The sequence below is a fragment of the Mustelus asterias genome, chromosome 4 (genome assembly GCF_964213995.1).
Source record: "Mustelus asterias chromosome 4, sMusAst1.hap1.1, whole genome shotgun sequence".
Taxonomy (NCBI): Eukaryota; Metazoa; Chordata; class Chondrichthyes; order Carcharhiniformes; family Triakidae; genus Mustelus; species Mustelus asterias.
In genome coordinates, this window is record NC_135804.1 from 57,375,963 (window position 1) to 57,395,032 (window position 19,070).

The 19,070-nt window shown below is 45.4% G+C and overlaps 1 long non-coding RNA gene across 1 annotated transcript in view; it reads right to left on the reverse strand.

Annotated features, from left to right (window-relative positions):
* Positions 1–1,534: 1,534 nt before the first annotated feature.
* The window catches only part of LOC144492297 (uncharacterized), a 30,304-nt gene continuing 12,768 nt past the window's right edge, over positions 1,535–19,070 (reverse strand). The window contains exons 2-3 of the long non-coding RNA XR_013497580.1: positions 13,866–14,034; positions 1,535–2,017 (exon numbers count right to left, since the gene is read on the reverse strand). This is a non-coding gene — a long non-coding RNA (uncharacterized LOC144492297). The remainder of the gene's footprint in view (positions 2,018–13,865; positions 14,035–19,070) is intronic.

The following is a 19,070-nucleotide window of genomic DNA, read 5'->3' on the forward strand; positions in this document are numbered from 1 at the left end:
GTGCCCTAGGTGCCAGGCCAGGGTGTCAGTGCCAGGATGCAAAGGGGCAGTTGGCACTGCCAAGGTGTGTGGCTTGAAGGAGGGCTGTGTAGGGGATCTGAGGAGGAAGGGGGATTGAGTGGGGCATCTGAGGAGGAAGGGGGCCTTAGCAGGGGAAGGGGTCGGTCAGGTCACCCTCATGCCTGTGTGGTGTGGAGGGGGTTTAACATTATTTGTTGCTAGTGGAGGATGGTGGGTGGAGGATGCCCATCTTTGGTGAAGGGTTGATAGTGCTCCCCTGATCAACGTGGGGGCCACTGTTTCATTTTTGCGGGGAGAGGGGGCCTGTCTCCGAGTATGGACATCGATGGCTGCCCTTTAAAAATGGTGGTCTCGTCTTGGAACAACAGGGCTGGCCAGCGGGTTGCTCAAAATGAGCTTATTAGCATCTTTCAGGTGGGTAATCCCCATGTGAAAGATGCTGCCAACGTCAGTAAGAAAGACTCTTGATTTCCCGCCAGCATGGGCACAGCCTCAAAACGGGAGAATTGGGCCAAATATATTTCTTTCAGTTGAGTTTTGCATTGTTCAATTTGTGTTAGCTGCTATCTCTTTCAGTTTCTTGATCAACAGTTTAGATACAATTTTGCACATCATTGCCATGCACTTTAGGCCTACTTGATCATTTGGGTTTGGTTTCCTGGAAGATTAGGAATTAATTCACTTATACAGCAGTTATGTTGACTTAATTCAATCTTTCGCTGATAAGTCTGAAGCCTAGTTCAGCTAATATCTTCAGTAGATTTTCACAATCACACACAGCAATAAGGTGCACAACTTCTACCACAATGTGGTCACTGACAAGAATATCACAGCTCATAAGACTCAACCTGGAAGAGAACCTGGGAGGTTACTGCTTCCCACCACTAGCAGTTGATGAGCTGGCAATCAGTGTCAACAGCCTTTCAACTTGATGGCGGATGAACACCCACTATCTTGGATCAACTGATTTTCAAACAGCTGAGCTGAACACTTGGGATGAGCTGGGTTTCAACCAGCTACAATCAACTACCTGCTCATCGGGGATCAACCAACCTCCAACATGCCAGAATCGTCACACAGTAATCCTGGATCAACCAGGTTTCAACAGTCTCAAAATACTTAAGGTTGTTTGTGCCTGTGGTGATGTTGGGTCACAGATTCCAATGATGCCTGAACTATAAACAGTTTATAGGTGGGTGGGAATGTTTTGTAGAGATAGGAGCCTAAGTGAGATAAGAACCATAACTAAGACAGTGAGCCTTCCTGATAAGAAACTATAACATTAACAAATATGTGATGTAAGACCTTTGGAAATAATACTTTCCACAAATATTGTGCAATGCTTCCACTTTTGAAAAATATCTGAGATATTTGACCATTGTGTTACTGGTTAAATCCCCGTAGAAGCCATTTTTCTACTAATGGAGTCCAAATATGAGAGACAGACAAATGCAAAATGTTTAATAGAGGGGTGCCCAGATAAGTCCACATTTAATCACATGAACAGGAGTGTAGATATATGAATTGTGGCATTTATTTGCAATATAAATAACAATTAATCAAGATGATAGTTTACAATGTCATTTACAGTCTTGTAGATTCATTCGGTAATTTCAAAGTAACAGTCCAGTCCAACCTTTATCCAGGACCAGCTCAGACCTTACAGTTGTAAGATTTCTTAGGATTGGTAGCTGACTCTAACACCGTGGAGTGCTTCTATTTCTTGTTAAATCAACCTTTTTGCCTCTTGCTAACAGGCTCACGACAATCTTAGCTGCTCCTTCCCCAACACAGAGACAAACATCTAAAAGAGCTCTAATGCGGCCACTCCTTGTGACTGATGTAGTGATGGTTTCATATTCAGACTTTGCCAACAATTGTTGGGATCGGAGCACATCAAGAATGTGGTTCAGGTGTCCCTCTGTCATATGTTTGATCAGGGTCTCCCTACGCTCTTTCAAAATTTGAATGCATAAAGTTTCTGACAGTTGGAGATCTACAGTAGGACAAAATCAAATGTCAGTTAAAGTTGGGTAAGAATTATACAAACACAATACAATCAGAGTGCTCTGATTGCAATCTGTGGTATTGATCATTTATATTATTGAAGCTTGTATATAAAAACGATAACATTTGATTTACTGTAGTTTTTACTCAGTTCGTCTGCTACTCAGATCTGCAGTCAGTTCAGACTGATTATCATCAGTCCAGGAATTGATCTTAGGAGCCAAAGTAAATAACAGCAAGATTGAGACCATGTTCCATGTTCTTTGGGAACTGGGCTCATTGATCCTTTGTCCCCTTTACCATCAGATTAGATTACTGGAAGGTGCAGGGAATATGGTTCGGAGGTGCTGGGGCATGTGGCAAAAACTGAGAGGACTGTAGGCACTGCCAAAAGGATTTCCTTATGAGGAGAGATTGAGAAGTTTGGGCCTGTACTCATTGGAGTTAGAGCTATGACATTATTGAGACATATAGGATTCCCAGAGGGTTTGACTGGGTAGATGCTGCGAGGTTGTTTCCCTCTGGCGGGAGAGTCTAGGGCTGGAGGACATAATCTCAGAGTAAGGAGTATCCATTAAAGGCAGAGATGAGGAGGAATTTCTTCTCGAACAGGGCAGTGAATCTGTGGAATTCTTTACATAGAGGACTGTAGAGGCTGGGTCATTAATTATGTTCAAGGCTGAGATAGGCAGATTTTTAATCAGTAACAGAATTGAGGGTAATGGGGATAAGACAGGAAAGTGGAATTGAGGAGTATCATATTAGATAAGTCATGATCTCATTGAATAGTTGTGGGGGGGATCCTCCTATGTGTATTGGGGTGAGGACTAATGCCTGTGGGGAGAAGGGAGTGGAGTGCCCCGATACTTGTTGGTTTGCCACGATGCTTGTAGGGAGGGTCCTCCGTGTCCATGGGTGTGGGGATAAGTATATTTCCAGTGCTGATCGGGGTGCCCATTAAAGATGGTGACCCAATCTCTGTGGAGCCACCTTGCTAGCTCTATCAGGCCCTACCCCACCAGAGTGACGCCATAAGCCATCCCCCAGATTTTCTGTGCACTAAGCACCAGAATATCAAATCTTGAAACCTTGGCTGTGCATCTGGAGAGATATGCGCTGATTTTCAGTCAGAGCATGACACTCGGGAGCCAATGACAAATCCCACCATGACAAATTTTGGTAAAATTCCACCTTAAATTCTGACCTATCATCTGACCTGTATGTTATAGGTTGACATCAGAGAAGTTTGAATGGTGACTGCAGTGATTTCTTTGTAGCCAAATTCCCTAACATCAGTTCACTGCTCTGCATTGGGCCTCCAATTTCACCTTTGCTACAGGCATTCTACCCAATGCATGCAGATGTAATGAAAGACAAAACCTACATTTGCACAGCACCTTTCATGATGTCGTAAATTGCTTTACAGCCAATTAAATACTTTTGAGTTGTAGTCACTGATGTAGGCATTGTTGTCAAATGGCAGAGCAGAGAGGCCAAATGGCTTACTCTTGTTCCCTATACCAACATTTGTATGTCATTCTGGATTGATGAAATGAACTGGACTAGATGCGCTTTGTCATCCATAATTATCTTGCAAACAGAGGGTAGAATCATAGTTGGAGTTCTGTTTGTTTGGTTGCTAATAGAAGTTTATTCTGAGCAGGCTTTGTGGAGTGAAATCACCTGGAAACGAGTGCCTAATGGGCTCATGGTAAATCAGTAACATGTTTTATCCTGCACATGATTCTCAAGCATTTTTGCATTGATTTCAATCGTGTCTTTTTGTCTACTTATCTATTATCCCACTCTACCTTCGTGCTTTTATGATCTTTTTGAGGAACAAGATATCATGATAAAGTTGTTGCATATTAGATATTGAAAACATATTGTTGTGAGAAGCAGCAATCAGCAGATTCTTCAGACTTGCTGATCAAGAAAACACAATACAATTGTGAACCATTCTTTCTTTGTCCATTGACCTCTTACAAGTTGTGTCACTCAGAGGCATCTGAGGACTCCAATACTTCTCACCTGTAGTGAAAACCTATTGTTCAATCATTCGACTTTGTTACTCAGGAGTCATTTGATCTTTCTACATTGTAAGATTACTGATAAAATAGAGTCCAATTACACTTTTTTCATGAAATACTTATATTGTGCACCCAAGCAGGAGAAAGCCTTCTAATTCTTTAACAGAATGGAACCTCCTTTTGCAGTTTATCTGGGTTGCAAATATTGAATCTTATCCCCAAATATGAACATAATATCTGTGTTCATATGGTTCAATGTGCAGAATACACATTAATGGGGGCTGAGGCAGTCACCAAAATCAGTGTAATCGTCTGCACAATGTTATAAATAACCAATGGAATATTTTCCTGTCAAATTAACAATATTGCTTGATGCTGATCAAGTAAATTTATATTCTCTGGTTTGTTTAATAGTCATGGTGGGATCACTTATAGGATGCCCACAAACTAACACTGCATTATATCATTTTTGCTGTTAATATTAATGACCCATGCTGAATATATTGGACAATACTTGTAACCAGATGCCCACAGTGGGCATTATCATGTTCTTAGTACCTTTGTGAATCTTGAAAGGGGGGAAGATATCAAGATGATCAAGGGGGAGAGTTAGGGTTGTGGGGAATAAGCAACCCGGCCAGAGAAGAAGCACCAAGGCCCCTGTTTTCTCTCCCTGGGCCTCTTATCACTCCCAGAATCAATATAGTAAACGTTTGGTGTACTGCCTCCAATGCAAGTGTAATGTGTGTGGACATATGCATAAATGTAGAAAATCTTTTGGCACAATTCAAAGAAGAGCAGGAGAGTTCTTCCAGTGCCCCTCTCTCTCTCTCTCTCTCAGTCTCTCTCTGCCTTTCTCTCCAGATGTGTTCTGGAGGCTCTAAGACTGGCAGCCCAAATACAACCACGTAAGCCTTTGTTTTGCTAACTGATTTTGCAGAGGAGTTTAAGTCTAGTAGATGGCATGACACTAGGAAGTTCTGAGGAAGAGAGGGACCTTGGTGTAGTTTGTCCATAGGTCTCTGAAGGTGGAAGAGCATGTTAGTGGAGTGGTAAAAAAGGCATTTGGGACACTTGACTTTATCAATCGAGGCATAGATTACAAAAGCAAGGAGATCATGTTGGAGTTGTATAGAACTTTGGTGAGGCCACAGCTAGAGTACTGTGCGCAGGTAACCACATTATAGGAAGTATGTGACTGGAAAGGGTGCAGAGGAGATTCACCTGGATGTTGCCTGGGATGGAACATTTAAGTTATGAAGAGAAGTTGTATAGGCTTGGGTTGTTTTCATTGGAGCAGAGAAGGCTGAAGGGCGACTTCACTGAGGTGTACAAGATGGACAGGGTGAATAGGGAACAGCTGTTCCCCTGAGTTGAAGGGTTAGTCACAAGGGGCATCAGTTCAAGGTGAGGGGCAGGAGGTTTAGAGGGGATGTGAGGATAAACTTTTTTACCCAGAGGGTGACGATGGTTTGGAATGTGATGCCTGGAAGGGTGGTGAATATGGGTTGCCTCACATCCTTTAAAATGTACCTGGATGAGCATTTGGCATGTCATAACATTAAAGGCTATGGGCAAGTGCTGCTAAATGGGATTAGGTAGGTTGATCAGATGTTTCCCATGTGTCAGTGCAAACTCAATGGGCTGAAGGGCTCTTCTGCACTGTGTGACTCTATATCAAAAATATATATCTTCAGCTTCACTGGTGAAAAACTGATGAGATGTAACAACAGACAACGAGACTAGGATTACAAGTAACATAAAGAATAATATGTTGTAAATACATCCAGAGCAAATCTAAAGTCAAGGGAGTAGTAGGGCCTTTGAAATTCACACATGAAGATGTGATACCAACAATCATGGTTATAAGTTCCTAGAAATCCTAGAAACCCTACCGTGCAGAAGGAGGCCATTCGGCCCATCGAGTCTGCACCGACCACAATCCCACCCAGGCCCTATAGAGCATATTACAGCGGTGCAGAGGGAGGACAATTCGGAGGAGTCGTGTAGCGAGTCACTCTGGGTGGAGCTTAGAAACAGGAAAGGCGCAGTCACTATGTTGGGGGTGTACTACAGGCCCCCCAACAGCCCAAGGGAAGTGGAAGAATGGATATGTCAGGAGATACTGGATAGGTGCAGGAAATATAGGGTTGTTGTAGTGGGAGACTTCAATTTCCCTGGTATAGACTGGAAATCGCTGAGGGCAGGGACTCTGGATGGTGAGGCATTTGTAAAATGTGTACAGGAGGGTTCGTTGGAACAATATGTGGACAGCCCAACTAGAGAGGGGGCTATACTGGACCTGGTGCTGGGGAATGAACCCGGTCAGGTCTTCAAAGTTTTGGTCGGGGAACATGTGGCAAATAGTGACCACAATTCTGTTAGCTTTAGGATAGTGATGGAAAAGGATGAGTGGTGTCCCAAGGGTAAGGTGTTGGATTGGGGGAAGGCTAACTTTATTGGGATCAGGCAGAAATTGGCAGCTCTTGATTGGGAGAGGCTGTTTGAGGGTAAATCCACATCTGGTATGTGGCAGTCTTTTAAGGAACGGTTGTTAGGGCTACAGGACAAGCATGTGCCTGTAAAAAAGAAGGATAGGAAGGGTAGGATTAGAGAACCGTGGATAACCAGGGAAATTGAGGGACTGGTCAAAAGGAAAAGAGAGGCGTATGTTAGGTCCAAGCAGCTAAAAACGGAGGGAGCTCTGGAGGAGTATAATGAAAGTAGGAAAATACTCAAACGGGGAATTAGAAGAGCAAAAAGGGGTCACGAAATGTTCTTGGCAGACAGGATTAAGGAGAATCCCAAGGCATTTTATTCATACGTTAGGAACAAAAGGGTTGTAAGGGAAAAAATCGGACCTCTCAGGGACAAAAGTGGGGACTTATGCTTGGAGCCCAAAGAGGTAGGGGAGATCCTAAATGAATACTTTGCGTCGGTATTCACTAAGGAGAGGGATGTGTTGACTGGGAGTGTCTCGGAGGGGAGTGTTGAACCGTTGGAGAAAATCTCCATTACAAAGGAGGAAGTGTTAGGTTTGTTAGAGAATATAAAGACTGACAAATCCCCAGGGCCTGATGGAATCTATCCAAGGCTGCTCAGGGAGACGAGAGGTGAAATCGTTGGGCCTCTGACGCAAATCTTTGTCTCGTCACTGGACACAGGTGAGGTCCCAGAGGATTGGAGGATAGCCAATGTGGTCCCGTTATTTAAGAAGGGTAGGAAGGATAACCCGGGTAATTATAGGCCGGTGAGCTTGACGTCCGTGGTGGGGAAGTTGTTGGAGAAGATTCTTAAAGATAGGATGTATGCGCATTTAGAAAGGAATAAACTCATTAACGATAGTCAACATGGTTTTGTGAGAGGGAGGTCATGCCTCACGAACCTGGTGGTGTTTTTTGAAGAAGTGACCAAAATGGTTGACGAAGGAAGGGCCGTGGATGTTGTCTATATGGACTTTAGTAAAGCGTTTGACAAAGTCCCTCATGGTAGGCTAGTGAAAAAGGTTGGATCCCATGGGATAAAGGGGGAGGTGGCTAGATGGGTGGAGAACTGGCTTGGTCATAGAAGACAGAGGGTGGTAGTGGAAGGGTCTTTTTCCGGCTGGAGGCCTGTGACTAGTGGTGTACCGCAGGGCTCTGTATTGGGACCTCTGCTGTTTGTGATTTATATAAATGATCTGGAAGAAGGAGTAACTGGGGTGATCAGTAAGTTTGCGGACGACACAAAACTGGCAGGACTTGCAGATAGTGAGGAACATTGTCAGAGGCTACAGAAGGATATAGATAGGCTGGAAATTTGGGCAAGGAAATGGCAGATGGAGTTCAATCCTGATAAATGCGAAGTGATGCATTTTGGTGGGAATAATGTAGGGAGGAGCTACACGATAAATGGAAGAACCATAAAGGGTGTAGAGACGCAGAGGGACCTGGGTGTGCAAGTCCACAGATCTTTGAAGGTGACGTCACAGGTGGAGAAGGTGGTGAAGAAGGCATATGGCATGCTTGCCTTTATAGGACGGGGCATAGAGTATAAAAGTTGGGGTCTGATGTTGCAGATGTATAGAACGTTGGTTCGGCCGCATTTGGAATACTGCGTCCAGTTCTGGTCGCCACACTACCAGAAGGACGTGGAGGCTTTGGAGAGAGTACAGAGGAGGTTTACCAGGATGTTGCCTGGTATGGAGGGGCTTGGTTATGAGGAGAGAATGGGGAAACTGGGGTTGTTCTCCTTGGAAAGACGGAGGATGAGGGGAGACTTAATAGAGGTGTATAAAATTATGAAAGGCATAGATAGGGTGAACGGTGGGAAGCTTTTCCCCGGGTCGGTGGTGACGTTCACGAGGGGTCATAGGTTCAAGGTGAAGGGGGGGAGGTTTAACACAGATATCAGAAGGACATATTTCACACAGAGGGTCGTGGGGGCCTGGAATGTGTTGCCGGGCAAGGTGGTGGAGGCGGACACACTGGGAACGTTTAAGACTTATCTAGACAGCTATATGAACGGAGTGGGAATGGAGGGATACAAAAGAGTGATCTAGTTTGGACCAGGGAGCGGCGCGGGCTAATTGTTCCTGGTTTCTCGTTTCAAGGCTTCATTCTACGATCATCTTGCTGGTGCCAGTACAGAGTGAGACTGCGGATAGTTGGGAACCTGTCTCGGGGGCAGGGGATTCATATGGTGTTCGTGGAAGTGGAAATGACTAGGGTTGGGAAGCATTTTCCGATCGGGGCCATTGTGATCTCCTGGACTCGTTTCGATCGCCTCAGGGGGTCGGAGAGGAATTTCCCAGATTTTTTTTTCCCCATATTGGCCCTGGGGTTTTTCACTCTGGGTTTTCGCCTCTCCCTGGAGATCACATGGTCTGGAATGGGGGGGTGGTGGTAAGTTAATAGGTTGTAATGAACAAAGCATCGTAGCTGTGAGGGACAGCTCGGTGGATAGGATATTGGTATGTAGATAGGCTGGAAAATTGGGCGGGGATCCTGGATTCAGGATTCAATCCTGGACCGGGGAGCGGCGCGGGCTTGGAGGGCCGAAGGGCCTGTTCCTGTGCTGTATTGTTCTTTGTTCTTTGTTCTACCCCCACATATTTACCTGCTAATCCCTCTAACCTATGCATCTCAGGACTCTAAGGGGCAATTTTTAACCTGGCCAATCAACCTAACCCGCACATCTTTGGACAGTGGGAGGAAACCGGAGCACCCGGAGGAAACCCACGCAGACACGAGGAGAATGTGCAAACTCCACACAGACAGTGACCCGAGCCGGGAATCGAACCCGGGACCCTGGAGCTGTGAAGCAGCAGTGCTAACCACTGTGCTACCGTGTTGCAGGGATTTTCATGGAATCATTAGAAATGGGAATTGTAATAAAGAATTGGAGACGAGAGAAAATCGCCGCTACCTTTATTTTAAAAGAAAATTACATGTTGGACATCTGTCATAAATACAATTTAAGAAGCTATCCTTAAATAATAGCATGAAAGAAAGGGCAGAATTTTTGCAAAATCTGGTAGAGCGTCAGGTTCTGACTGAAAACCGGTATGTATCTCTTCACATGCGCAGCTGAATTTTCACTCCAAATTTTCTGTCACTGGCCAGCTCTACACAGATTGGGGTGCTATCTTTAATGGACGCTTCGATCTGCACTGATAACAAACTTACCCCACAGACATGGAGGACCACCCCCCAACCACTGTGCAAGTATTTGGGACACTCTCCCCTGCCCCCACACGACAGAAGTGTCGGCGGCACTCTACGCACCCACCAAGCAAGTATTGGGGGCACTACACCCCGCTTCACCCATCATGCAAGTAACGGGCCATTCCCCTCACATGCATCACTCCTCCCCACTCGGCAGGTTGGTACTGCCAGGGGGCTGTGTCTGGGCACTACACAGCCGTGTACTTCAACCACCCTGGGACTACATTTACCTGTGCACCCCCAGCGTAATCGTCATGTTTTTGAAAACCAATGATGATTCACACGGGCATGATGTCATGCCAGTAGAGTGGGATGTTGGCAGAAGTAGCAGCATTAAGCCCTATAATTAGATGGAAATGTATTGTGAAATGTGCTAATAAGGCTCAAGTCCTTCCTGGGCATGAATCTGATTGCATCATCGGAGGATGGCAGGGACAATCTGAAACTGAAATCTTGACAGCGCAAATCCCACTTTTGGCCTCTTCTGAGATTTAGCGACCATTGCGGGATTTGCACCTGTGGTCAATGGGGCTGTTGCACAGCAGTCCTAGTCATCATGCCTTTTGGGCAAGTGAGGAGAGTTCATGCTTGACAAATTTATTACAATTTTCTCGGGAGGTAACGGAGCTTCTGAAGAAAAGGAATTCCATGAACACAATTTGTCTGAACTTTAGTGGAACCGTAGATGCTTAGGAAGTTAATCAATCAAGATTATAGCTCAGAACTATGTTGAGTCCTGTTTTGCGGGGGGGGGGGGGGGGCAATGTGATCTCTGATATACTGATAGGCACAGTGGTTAGCACTGCTGCCTCACAGCGCCAGGGACCCAGGTTCAATTCTGGCCTCTGGTCACTGTCTGTGTGGAATTTGCAAAATCAAATGGCATTCTCCCCGTGTCTGTGTGGGTTTCCTCCAAGTGCTCCGGTTTCCTCCCACAGTCCAAAGATGTGCAGGTTAGGTTGATTGACCATGGTAAATTGACCCTAGTGTCAGAGGAATTGGCAGGGTAAATATGTAGGATTATGGGAGTAGGGTCTGGGTGGGATTGTGGTAGGTGCAAACTCGATGGGCCGAATGGCCTCCTTCTGCACTGTAGGGATTCTATGATACTATGGGCCTGATTTTACCATTTTGAGTCGAAGTGCCGAATCTTGGCGTCAAATAGATCCGAGCCCGGAATCCTCTTTGCAGTGCGCCCATACACTTTTTGCCGGCTCCGGTCCGATCCGCACAGTGGGCGGGGCTTAGCGCTGCCAGACCGATCGGAGCTCTGAACTGTGCATGCGCAGTTCGAAAAAAATCCGAAGCAGTGCAAAAGAAAAGAACAGCAGAGAGGGGGGGAGGATGGACTTGGGAGAATCTTGCAAACTGAAAATAATGTAGCATCCTCTTTGTGCTGCCTAATTATCTATGGGAAAGGTAATTAAACTACAGTGTCCGAGTGAGCAATTAGTGACCTGTATAATACATTTGTGATCTGTAACTGGATTGTTGATGTCCCTGCAGCCATGAGCCAGGTGGTCAAATGTTCAGAGTCATGTGGTGAACTTGGAAGAATTGTCCCCGTGGTGGAACTTGGTTGGAAATAAGATTCAAGGAGATTACTAAATCTGGAAAATCAACCATAGTGAAAAGAATTTTGTATTGGCAACTCTTCTCTCACATTCCATGGCAGATGTGCCCCTACTTATGAATGTGATTTGCATGGGCAACATTGGGTGCAGCTAATCTGCCTCTGGAGCAGCCTTGGATCCTTTCTTTCATCCTGTTTTCATCTGAGCATTGCACAGAATTAGAGGAATTCCCTTTGGAAGATAATGTCAAAATTATAATTTCAGGAACTAGAAACCTGACAGTCAAAAATTTGGGAAAATATTTCAAAATATATATCCCCCCATCCATATTTTGAAATATTCTCCCAAATATTTGACTGTCAGGTTTTTAGTTCCTGCAATTATAATTTTGACATTATCTTCCAAAGGGAATTCCTCTAATTCTGTGCAATGTTTAGATGAAAACAAGATGACAGAAAGGATCCAAGGCTGCTCCAGAGGCAGATTAGCTGCACCCAACGTTGCCCATGCAAATCACATTCATAAGTAGGGGCACATCTGCCATGGAATGTGAGAGAAGAGTTGCCAATACAAACTTCTTTTCACTATGGTTGATTTCCCAGATTTAGTAATCTCCTTGAATCTTATTTCCAACCAGGTTCCACCACGGGGACAATTCTTCCAAGTTCACCACATGACTCTGAACATTTGACCACCTGGCTCATGGCTACAGGGACATCAACAATCCAGTTACAGATCACAAATGTATTATACAGGTCACTAATTGCTCACTAGGACACTGTAGTTTAATTACCTTTCCCATAGATAATTAGGCAGCACAAAGAAGATGCGACATTATTTTCAGTTTGCAAGATTCTCCCAAGTCCATCCTGCCCCCCCCCCCCCCCAAACCAGAGATCCATCTGAGCCCGCCCCCCTCCTCCGGCGGACGCCAGCGGAAGGCCAGGAAGGTGCTGCAGGCTCTCGAAGGACTGCAGGTCAGAAGGATAGAACATAGAACATTATAGCACAGTACAGGCCCTTCGGCCCTCGATGTTGCACCGACCAGTGGAACCAATCTAAAGCCCCTCTAATCTACACTATTCCAATATCATCCATATGTTTATCCAATAACCATTTGAATGCTCTTAATGTTGACGAGTTCACTACTGCTGCAGGCAGGGCATTCCACACCCTTACTACTCTCTGAGTAAAGAACCTACCTCTAACATCTGTCCTATATCTCTCACCCCTCAATCTAAAGCTATGTCCCCTCGTGCTAGCCATCACCATTCGAGGAAAAAGGCTCTCACTATCCACCCTATCTAATCCTCTGATCATCTTGTATGCCTCTATTAAATCACCTCTTAACCTTCTTCTCTCTAACGAAAACAACCTCAAGCGCCTCAGCCTTTCTTCATACGATTTCCCCACCATACCAGGCAACATCCTGGTAAATCCCCTCTGCACCCTTTCCAACACTTCTACATCTTTCCTATAATACGGCGACCAGAACTGTACGCAATACTCCAAATGCGGCCGCACCAGAGTTTTGTACAGTTGCAGCATGACCTCCTGGCTCCGAAACTCAATCCCTCTACCAATAAAAGCTAACACACCGTACGCCTTCTTAACAACCCTATCAACCTGGGTGCCAACTTTCAGGGATCTATGCACATGGACACCCAGATCCCTCTGTTCATCCACACTACCAAGTATCTTACCATTAGCCCAGTACTCTGTATTCCTGTTACTCCTTCCAGAGTGAATCACCTCACATTTTTCCGCATTAAACTCCATTTGCCACCTCTCAGCCCAGCTCTGCAGCTTATCTATGTCCCTCTGTACCCTGCCGCTTCCCTCCGCACTGTCTACAACTCCACTGACTTTAGTGTCATCCGCAAATTTACTAATCCATCCTTCCACGCCCTCATCCAGGTCATTAATAAAAATGACAAACAGCAGTATGGTGGAGGGAGACCAGCGATCGAGGTAGGTTGGGGGTGTGCTCTGCTCAGGGGGGTCTGATCTCGGGGGGGGCGGGGGGGGGGGGGGCTGCCAGGGTGGTTAGTGGGGGGGGCGTCTGCGAAGGATGGTCGAGGAGGATGATGACTTCACAAGGGCAGAGAGGGCTTCGGAGGTTCCCCTGCAGAATAGAAAGCCGCTTCGGATTATTATTTAGCAGGTCGTTAAAAGCACGGATCCGGAACGGGCCAGAAGACGGTAAAGTGGGATTTGGCAGTAGAGTTGGGCGCGCGGTTCATTAAATCGATTTAAATGCATGCTAATGCATTTAAATTATTGGGCCGCCCGATTCGGGTGCGGACCGGAACCGCGCCCGAATCGGGTGTCAGTAAAGCCGCGATCTGCTCGGAACCGGGTGCAGATCGCGGTATAGGCCCGACGCCCAACTTTACCGCGATTCCGCGCCCAAAAACGGGCGCGAAGTTTTGGTAAAATCGGGCCCTATATCTTCTGTCATAATCTGTGATGCTCATTAGATTAACTCGGTAATACATCTTATAATTTATTTCTAATGCATTGTTTACCTTTCTGTTGTGAAGCAGGTGACAGGAACCTTTGGCAGCCTAAGATATTTAAAGGTATTTCGGAACATTTACTCTCACAGTTTCCAGGAATTGTGCTTTGAACAGACTTGACATTCTCCATCCCCAGATAAATCTTCTTGTTAGGAGGCAGTTTGTGATCATGGGTCACCTGAAGATAGTACAAAGATGGCATCAATCTAAGGCAATGAAACCTTGCAGATTTTATTCATGTCAGGCAATTACATTCCCTATTCACGGTGCTCTATACGAATGCTAACACTGTGTATTGCCTTAAATGTTAATGTACACTAGGCCTTTAAGGTGATAACTTCATTCAATAACTATTATTGAACAGCCAAAAAATAGTACTGTGCATTTAACTTAAGTTAAAACCGGATGTTCGAGGAATTCTGATTTTACCTTCTCCTCGGTTCAGAAACACCATCCTGGTAAGTATCGGGGCCCTTAGTTCATCTAACTGTGTGGGATTAACTCAGAGATTTCCACTTTATTTTCTAAATATATAAACCCTTGCTTACACTGCAAAAATTGTATTCATTTATCCTTTCATATCGTTGCTCACCATGTGCAAATAAAGTTCATAAATTTTATCCTATTATAGAAAGGATATTATTAAACTAGAAAGAGTGCAGAAAAGATTTACTAGGATGCTACCAGGACTTGATGGATTGAGTTATAAGGAGAGGCTGAATAGACTGGGACTTTTTTCTCTGGAGCGTAGGAGGCTGAGGGGTGATCTTATAGAGGTCTATAAAATAATGACCTTTCCCAAAGGTAGGAGAGTCTAAAACTAGAGGGCATAGGTTTAAGGTGAGAGGGGAGAGATACAAAAGTGTCCAGAGGGGCAATTTTTTCACAGAGGGTGGTGAGTGTCTGGAACAAGCTGCCAGAGGTAGTAGTAGAGGCGGGTACAATTTTATCTTTTAAAAAGCATTTAGATAGTTACATGGGTATAGAGGGATATGGGCCAAATGTGGGCAATTGGGATTAGTTTAGGGGTTTTAAAAAAAAAGGGCGGCATGGACAAGTTGGGCCGAAGGGCCTGTTTCCATGCTGTAAACCTCTATAACTAAATATAAATGTTTCGCATTATCTCACCTCAACAATTTTGACAGCAATAGAAAATAGTTGTGTTGGACAGATATCCTTATTGCTCTCCAATATTTTCTGCTAAAATAAAGTAATTTGATGCTCGGTGATAAGGTGCTGACCTAACATGACAAATGCCAGTTGATTTTACAAATTCTGAAATTCCTTGACCATGAAGGATTACCAGTGTCTGATACTAAGACCTCTGGGATCCCATGAATGACAAAAAAATTTCTGATTTTATCAATGGTGGCAGTGGCCATCATGGACTTCATCAACTGGACATCCAGTCACTTTGAGTGTAGATCCACTAAAATCAGAAACATATGGCCCCTCAGAAACATATGGCCCAAGGGTTCTGCAAAGTCGATATGTATTCTTGCCCAGGGTCTCCCTGGCCACTCCCAAGGGTGCAGATTTACCGATAGCAGCAAATACTGTTGAGCTTGACAACTGGGGCATGAGCTACCCATCCTCTCTAGTTCTGTATCAAGGCTCAGCCACCACACATAACTTCTGGTTAGTGATTTCATCCTGCTTTGACCTGGATGTGAGCCGTGCAGCTCTTGCAACAGTAGCTAGTTTTATATAGAGGTCTTCAATTTTAGGAGTGGGGTATCTGTCTACTCAAAGTCCTCTGTTATAATTAATTTATAGTCCTCACAAATACTTACAGTCTGATTCAGTTTTAGGATAGGGGCTATGGGTGCGGCTCATTCCGAAAACTGAAAATCTTCCATTCTTTTGAGCTCAACTTTAACCTTATGATGAAGTTCATAAGGCATGGGACAAGCCCTGAAGGGTTTTGATGTTGCCTCTGGACTCAAATATATTTTAGCTTTAGCTCCCCTTATATGTCCTAATTCATTTTGGAAGACCTGGAAATATTTATATAGCAATTCAAGAAATTGTTCAGCTTGTAGATTTAATATTCCTAACCAATTCAGTTTAACCTGCTTAAGCCAACCACACCCACTAAACAAGGTCAATGCCCATTAATTACCGAAACAGGCAACTGTGCCATCCTTGTAAGACATTGTGAATGTTGCTGCCCCTAAATTCTGCAGTGTTTCTCTAGTATAGGTGGACAATATAGCTTCAGACTTGTTTAATCTCAGTGATGTGAGGCCTTTTTAAAGGTAACAAAATGCCTGCTCTCCTGTGACTGTAGGTGCAGCCCCTGTGTCACCTTCCATTTTAAGAGGTCTGCCATTTACCATCAGGGCTATCTTTATAGGGGGCACTTTTCTCACTTAGACCTGGTTAAGGGTAAATGATTCTGGTCCCTTGTTGGGCCCCTTGGCCAGTTTCTTCACAGGAGTTAAACTAAACGTGGGGATTTTTTGCATATTATATGCTGACAGCTTCACTCTGAACCACACTTGTAAATGATCCTTTTTGTTACACCTGAAACACACACAGGCTGGGATTCGGGCTGGGAGATGGCCGCGAGTCTCGCAAGCGCTTTTTTTAAAGTGCAATTTCCAGCGCAGAGCTGATTATCAAATGGAAATATTATTGAAATTGACACCCCCCCCCCCCCCCCCCATCCCTGGCCTTCCCAGCCGGGAGTGGTTTCCATCAGTGGGTTTACAACTGCTCCCCACTAACTGGGAACAGAGGTCCTCACCCAGCTGGTGGGGACAGAGGCCAATGAAGCCACCCCTGGGAGGTCGGGGCAAGGGGGGGGATACCTCAGGCACCAGGCAGTGCCAAGGGGGTGGGGGCGTACTCATAGAAACCCTACAGTACAGAAAGAGGCTATTCGGCCCATCGAGTCTGCACCGACCACAATCCCACCCAGGCCCTACCCCCATATCCCAGGACACTAAGGGGCAATTTTAGCATGGCCAATCAACATAACCCGCACATCTTTGGAGTATTTCCCGCCTGTTTTTTGGGTGTACTTACTAGAATGAATCTCCGACACTTTGCGTGATCCACACTGGTAAGTGGTGGGAGGGGCCTATTTCCACCACAAGCGGTTTACTTTGTTTGGCATGCCTTGCAACTCACTTACACCCTGTTCTACACATTCAGTCATCTGGTCCAGGGCCACAGCTTTTTCTGGAGAAATTTTGGTCTCAGTCAAAGAACAAAGAACAGTACAGCACAGGAAACAGGCCCTTCGGCCCTCCAAGCCTGTGCCGCTCCTTGGTCCAACCAGACCAATCGTTTGTATCCCTCCATTCCCAGGCTGCTCATGTGACTATCCAGGTAAGTCTTAAACGATGTCAGCGTGCCTGCCTCCACCACCCTACTTGGCAGTGCATTCCAGGCCCCCACCACCCTCTGTGTAAAAAACGTCCCTCTGATATCTGAGTTATACTTCGCCCCTCTTAGCTTGAGCCCGTGACCCCTCGTGATCGTCACCTCCGACCTGGGAAAAAGCTTCCCACTGTTCACCCTATCTATACCCTTCATAATCTTGTACACCTCTATTAGATCTCCCCTCATTCTCCGTCTTTCCAGGGAGAACAACCCCAGTTTACCCAATCTCTCCTCATAGCTAAGACCCTCCATACCAGGCAACATCCTGGTAAACCTTCTCTGCACTCTCTCTAACGCCTCCACGTCCTTCTGGTAGTGCGGCGACCAGAACTGGACGCAGTACTCCAAATGTGGCCTAACCAGCGTTCTATACAGCTGCATCATCAGACTCCAGCTTTTATACTCTATACCCCGTCCTATAAAGGCAAGCATACCATATGCCTTCTTCACCACCTTCTCCACCTGTGTTGCCACCTTCAAGGATTTGTGGACTTGCACACCTAGGTCCCTCTGTGTTTCTATACTCCTGATGACTCTGCCATTTATTGTATAACTCCTCCCTACATTATTTCTTCCAAAATGCATCACTTTGCATTTATCTGGATTAAACTCCATCTGCCACCTCTCCACCCAATTTTCCAGCCTATCTATATCCTGCTGTATTGCCCGACAATGCTCTTCGCTATCCGCAAGTCCAGCCATCTTCGTGTCATCCGCAAACTTGCTGATTACACCAGTTACACCTTCTTCCAAATCATTTATATATATATATCACAAATAGCAGAGGCCCCAGTACAGAGCCCTGCGGAACACCACTGGACGTGCCGGATCATCGACACAGATGCCATCATCTCACGTGAGAACACCATCCACCAGGTGCACGGTACATACTCTTGCAACTCGGCCAACGTTGTCTACCTGATACGCTGCAAAAAGGATGTCCCGAGGCATGGTACATTGGGGAAACTATGCAGACGCTGCGACAACGGATGAATGAACACCGCTCGACAATCACCAGGCAAGACTGTTCTCTTCCTGTTGGGGAGCACTTCAGCGGTCACGGGCATTCGGCCTCTGATATTCGGGTAAGCGTTCTCCAAGGCGGCCTTCGCGACACACGACGGTGCAGAGTCGCTGAGCAGAAACTGATAGCCAAGTTCTGCACACACGAGGACGGCCTCAACCGGGATATTGGGTTCATGGCACACTATTTGTAACCCCCACAGAGTTTCACTGGCTGTCTTGTCTGGAGACAATACACATCTTTTTAGCCTGTCTTGATGCTCTCTCCACTCACATTGTTTTGTTTCTTAAAGACTTGATTAGTTGTAAGTATTCGCATTCCAACCATTATTCGTGTAAATTAAGTCTGTGTCTTTATATGCTCTGTTTGTGAACAGAATTCCCACTCACCTGAAGAAGGGGCTTGCAGCTCCGAAAGCTTGTGTGGCTTTTGCTACCAAATAAACCTGTTGGACTTTAACCTGGTGTTGTTAAACTTCTTACTGTGAACACCACTGGTCACAGACCTCCAGCCGGAAAAAGACCCTTCAACCACTACCCTCTGTCTCCTATGGCCAAGCCAGTTCTCCACCCATCTAGCCACTTCTCCTTGTATCCCATGAGCCTTAACCTTCTTAACCAACCTGCCATGTGGGACTTTGTCAAATGCCTTACTGAAATCCATATAGACGACATCCACGGCCCTTCCTTCATCAACCGTTTTTGTCAGTAGCTTATTTTGTATAATCAGGCTATTTATGCCACAGACCAAACAGTCCCTCAACATTTCTCCTAAAGCTGGGCCACATTCACAATGCTTTG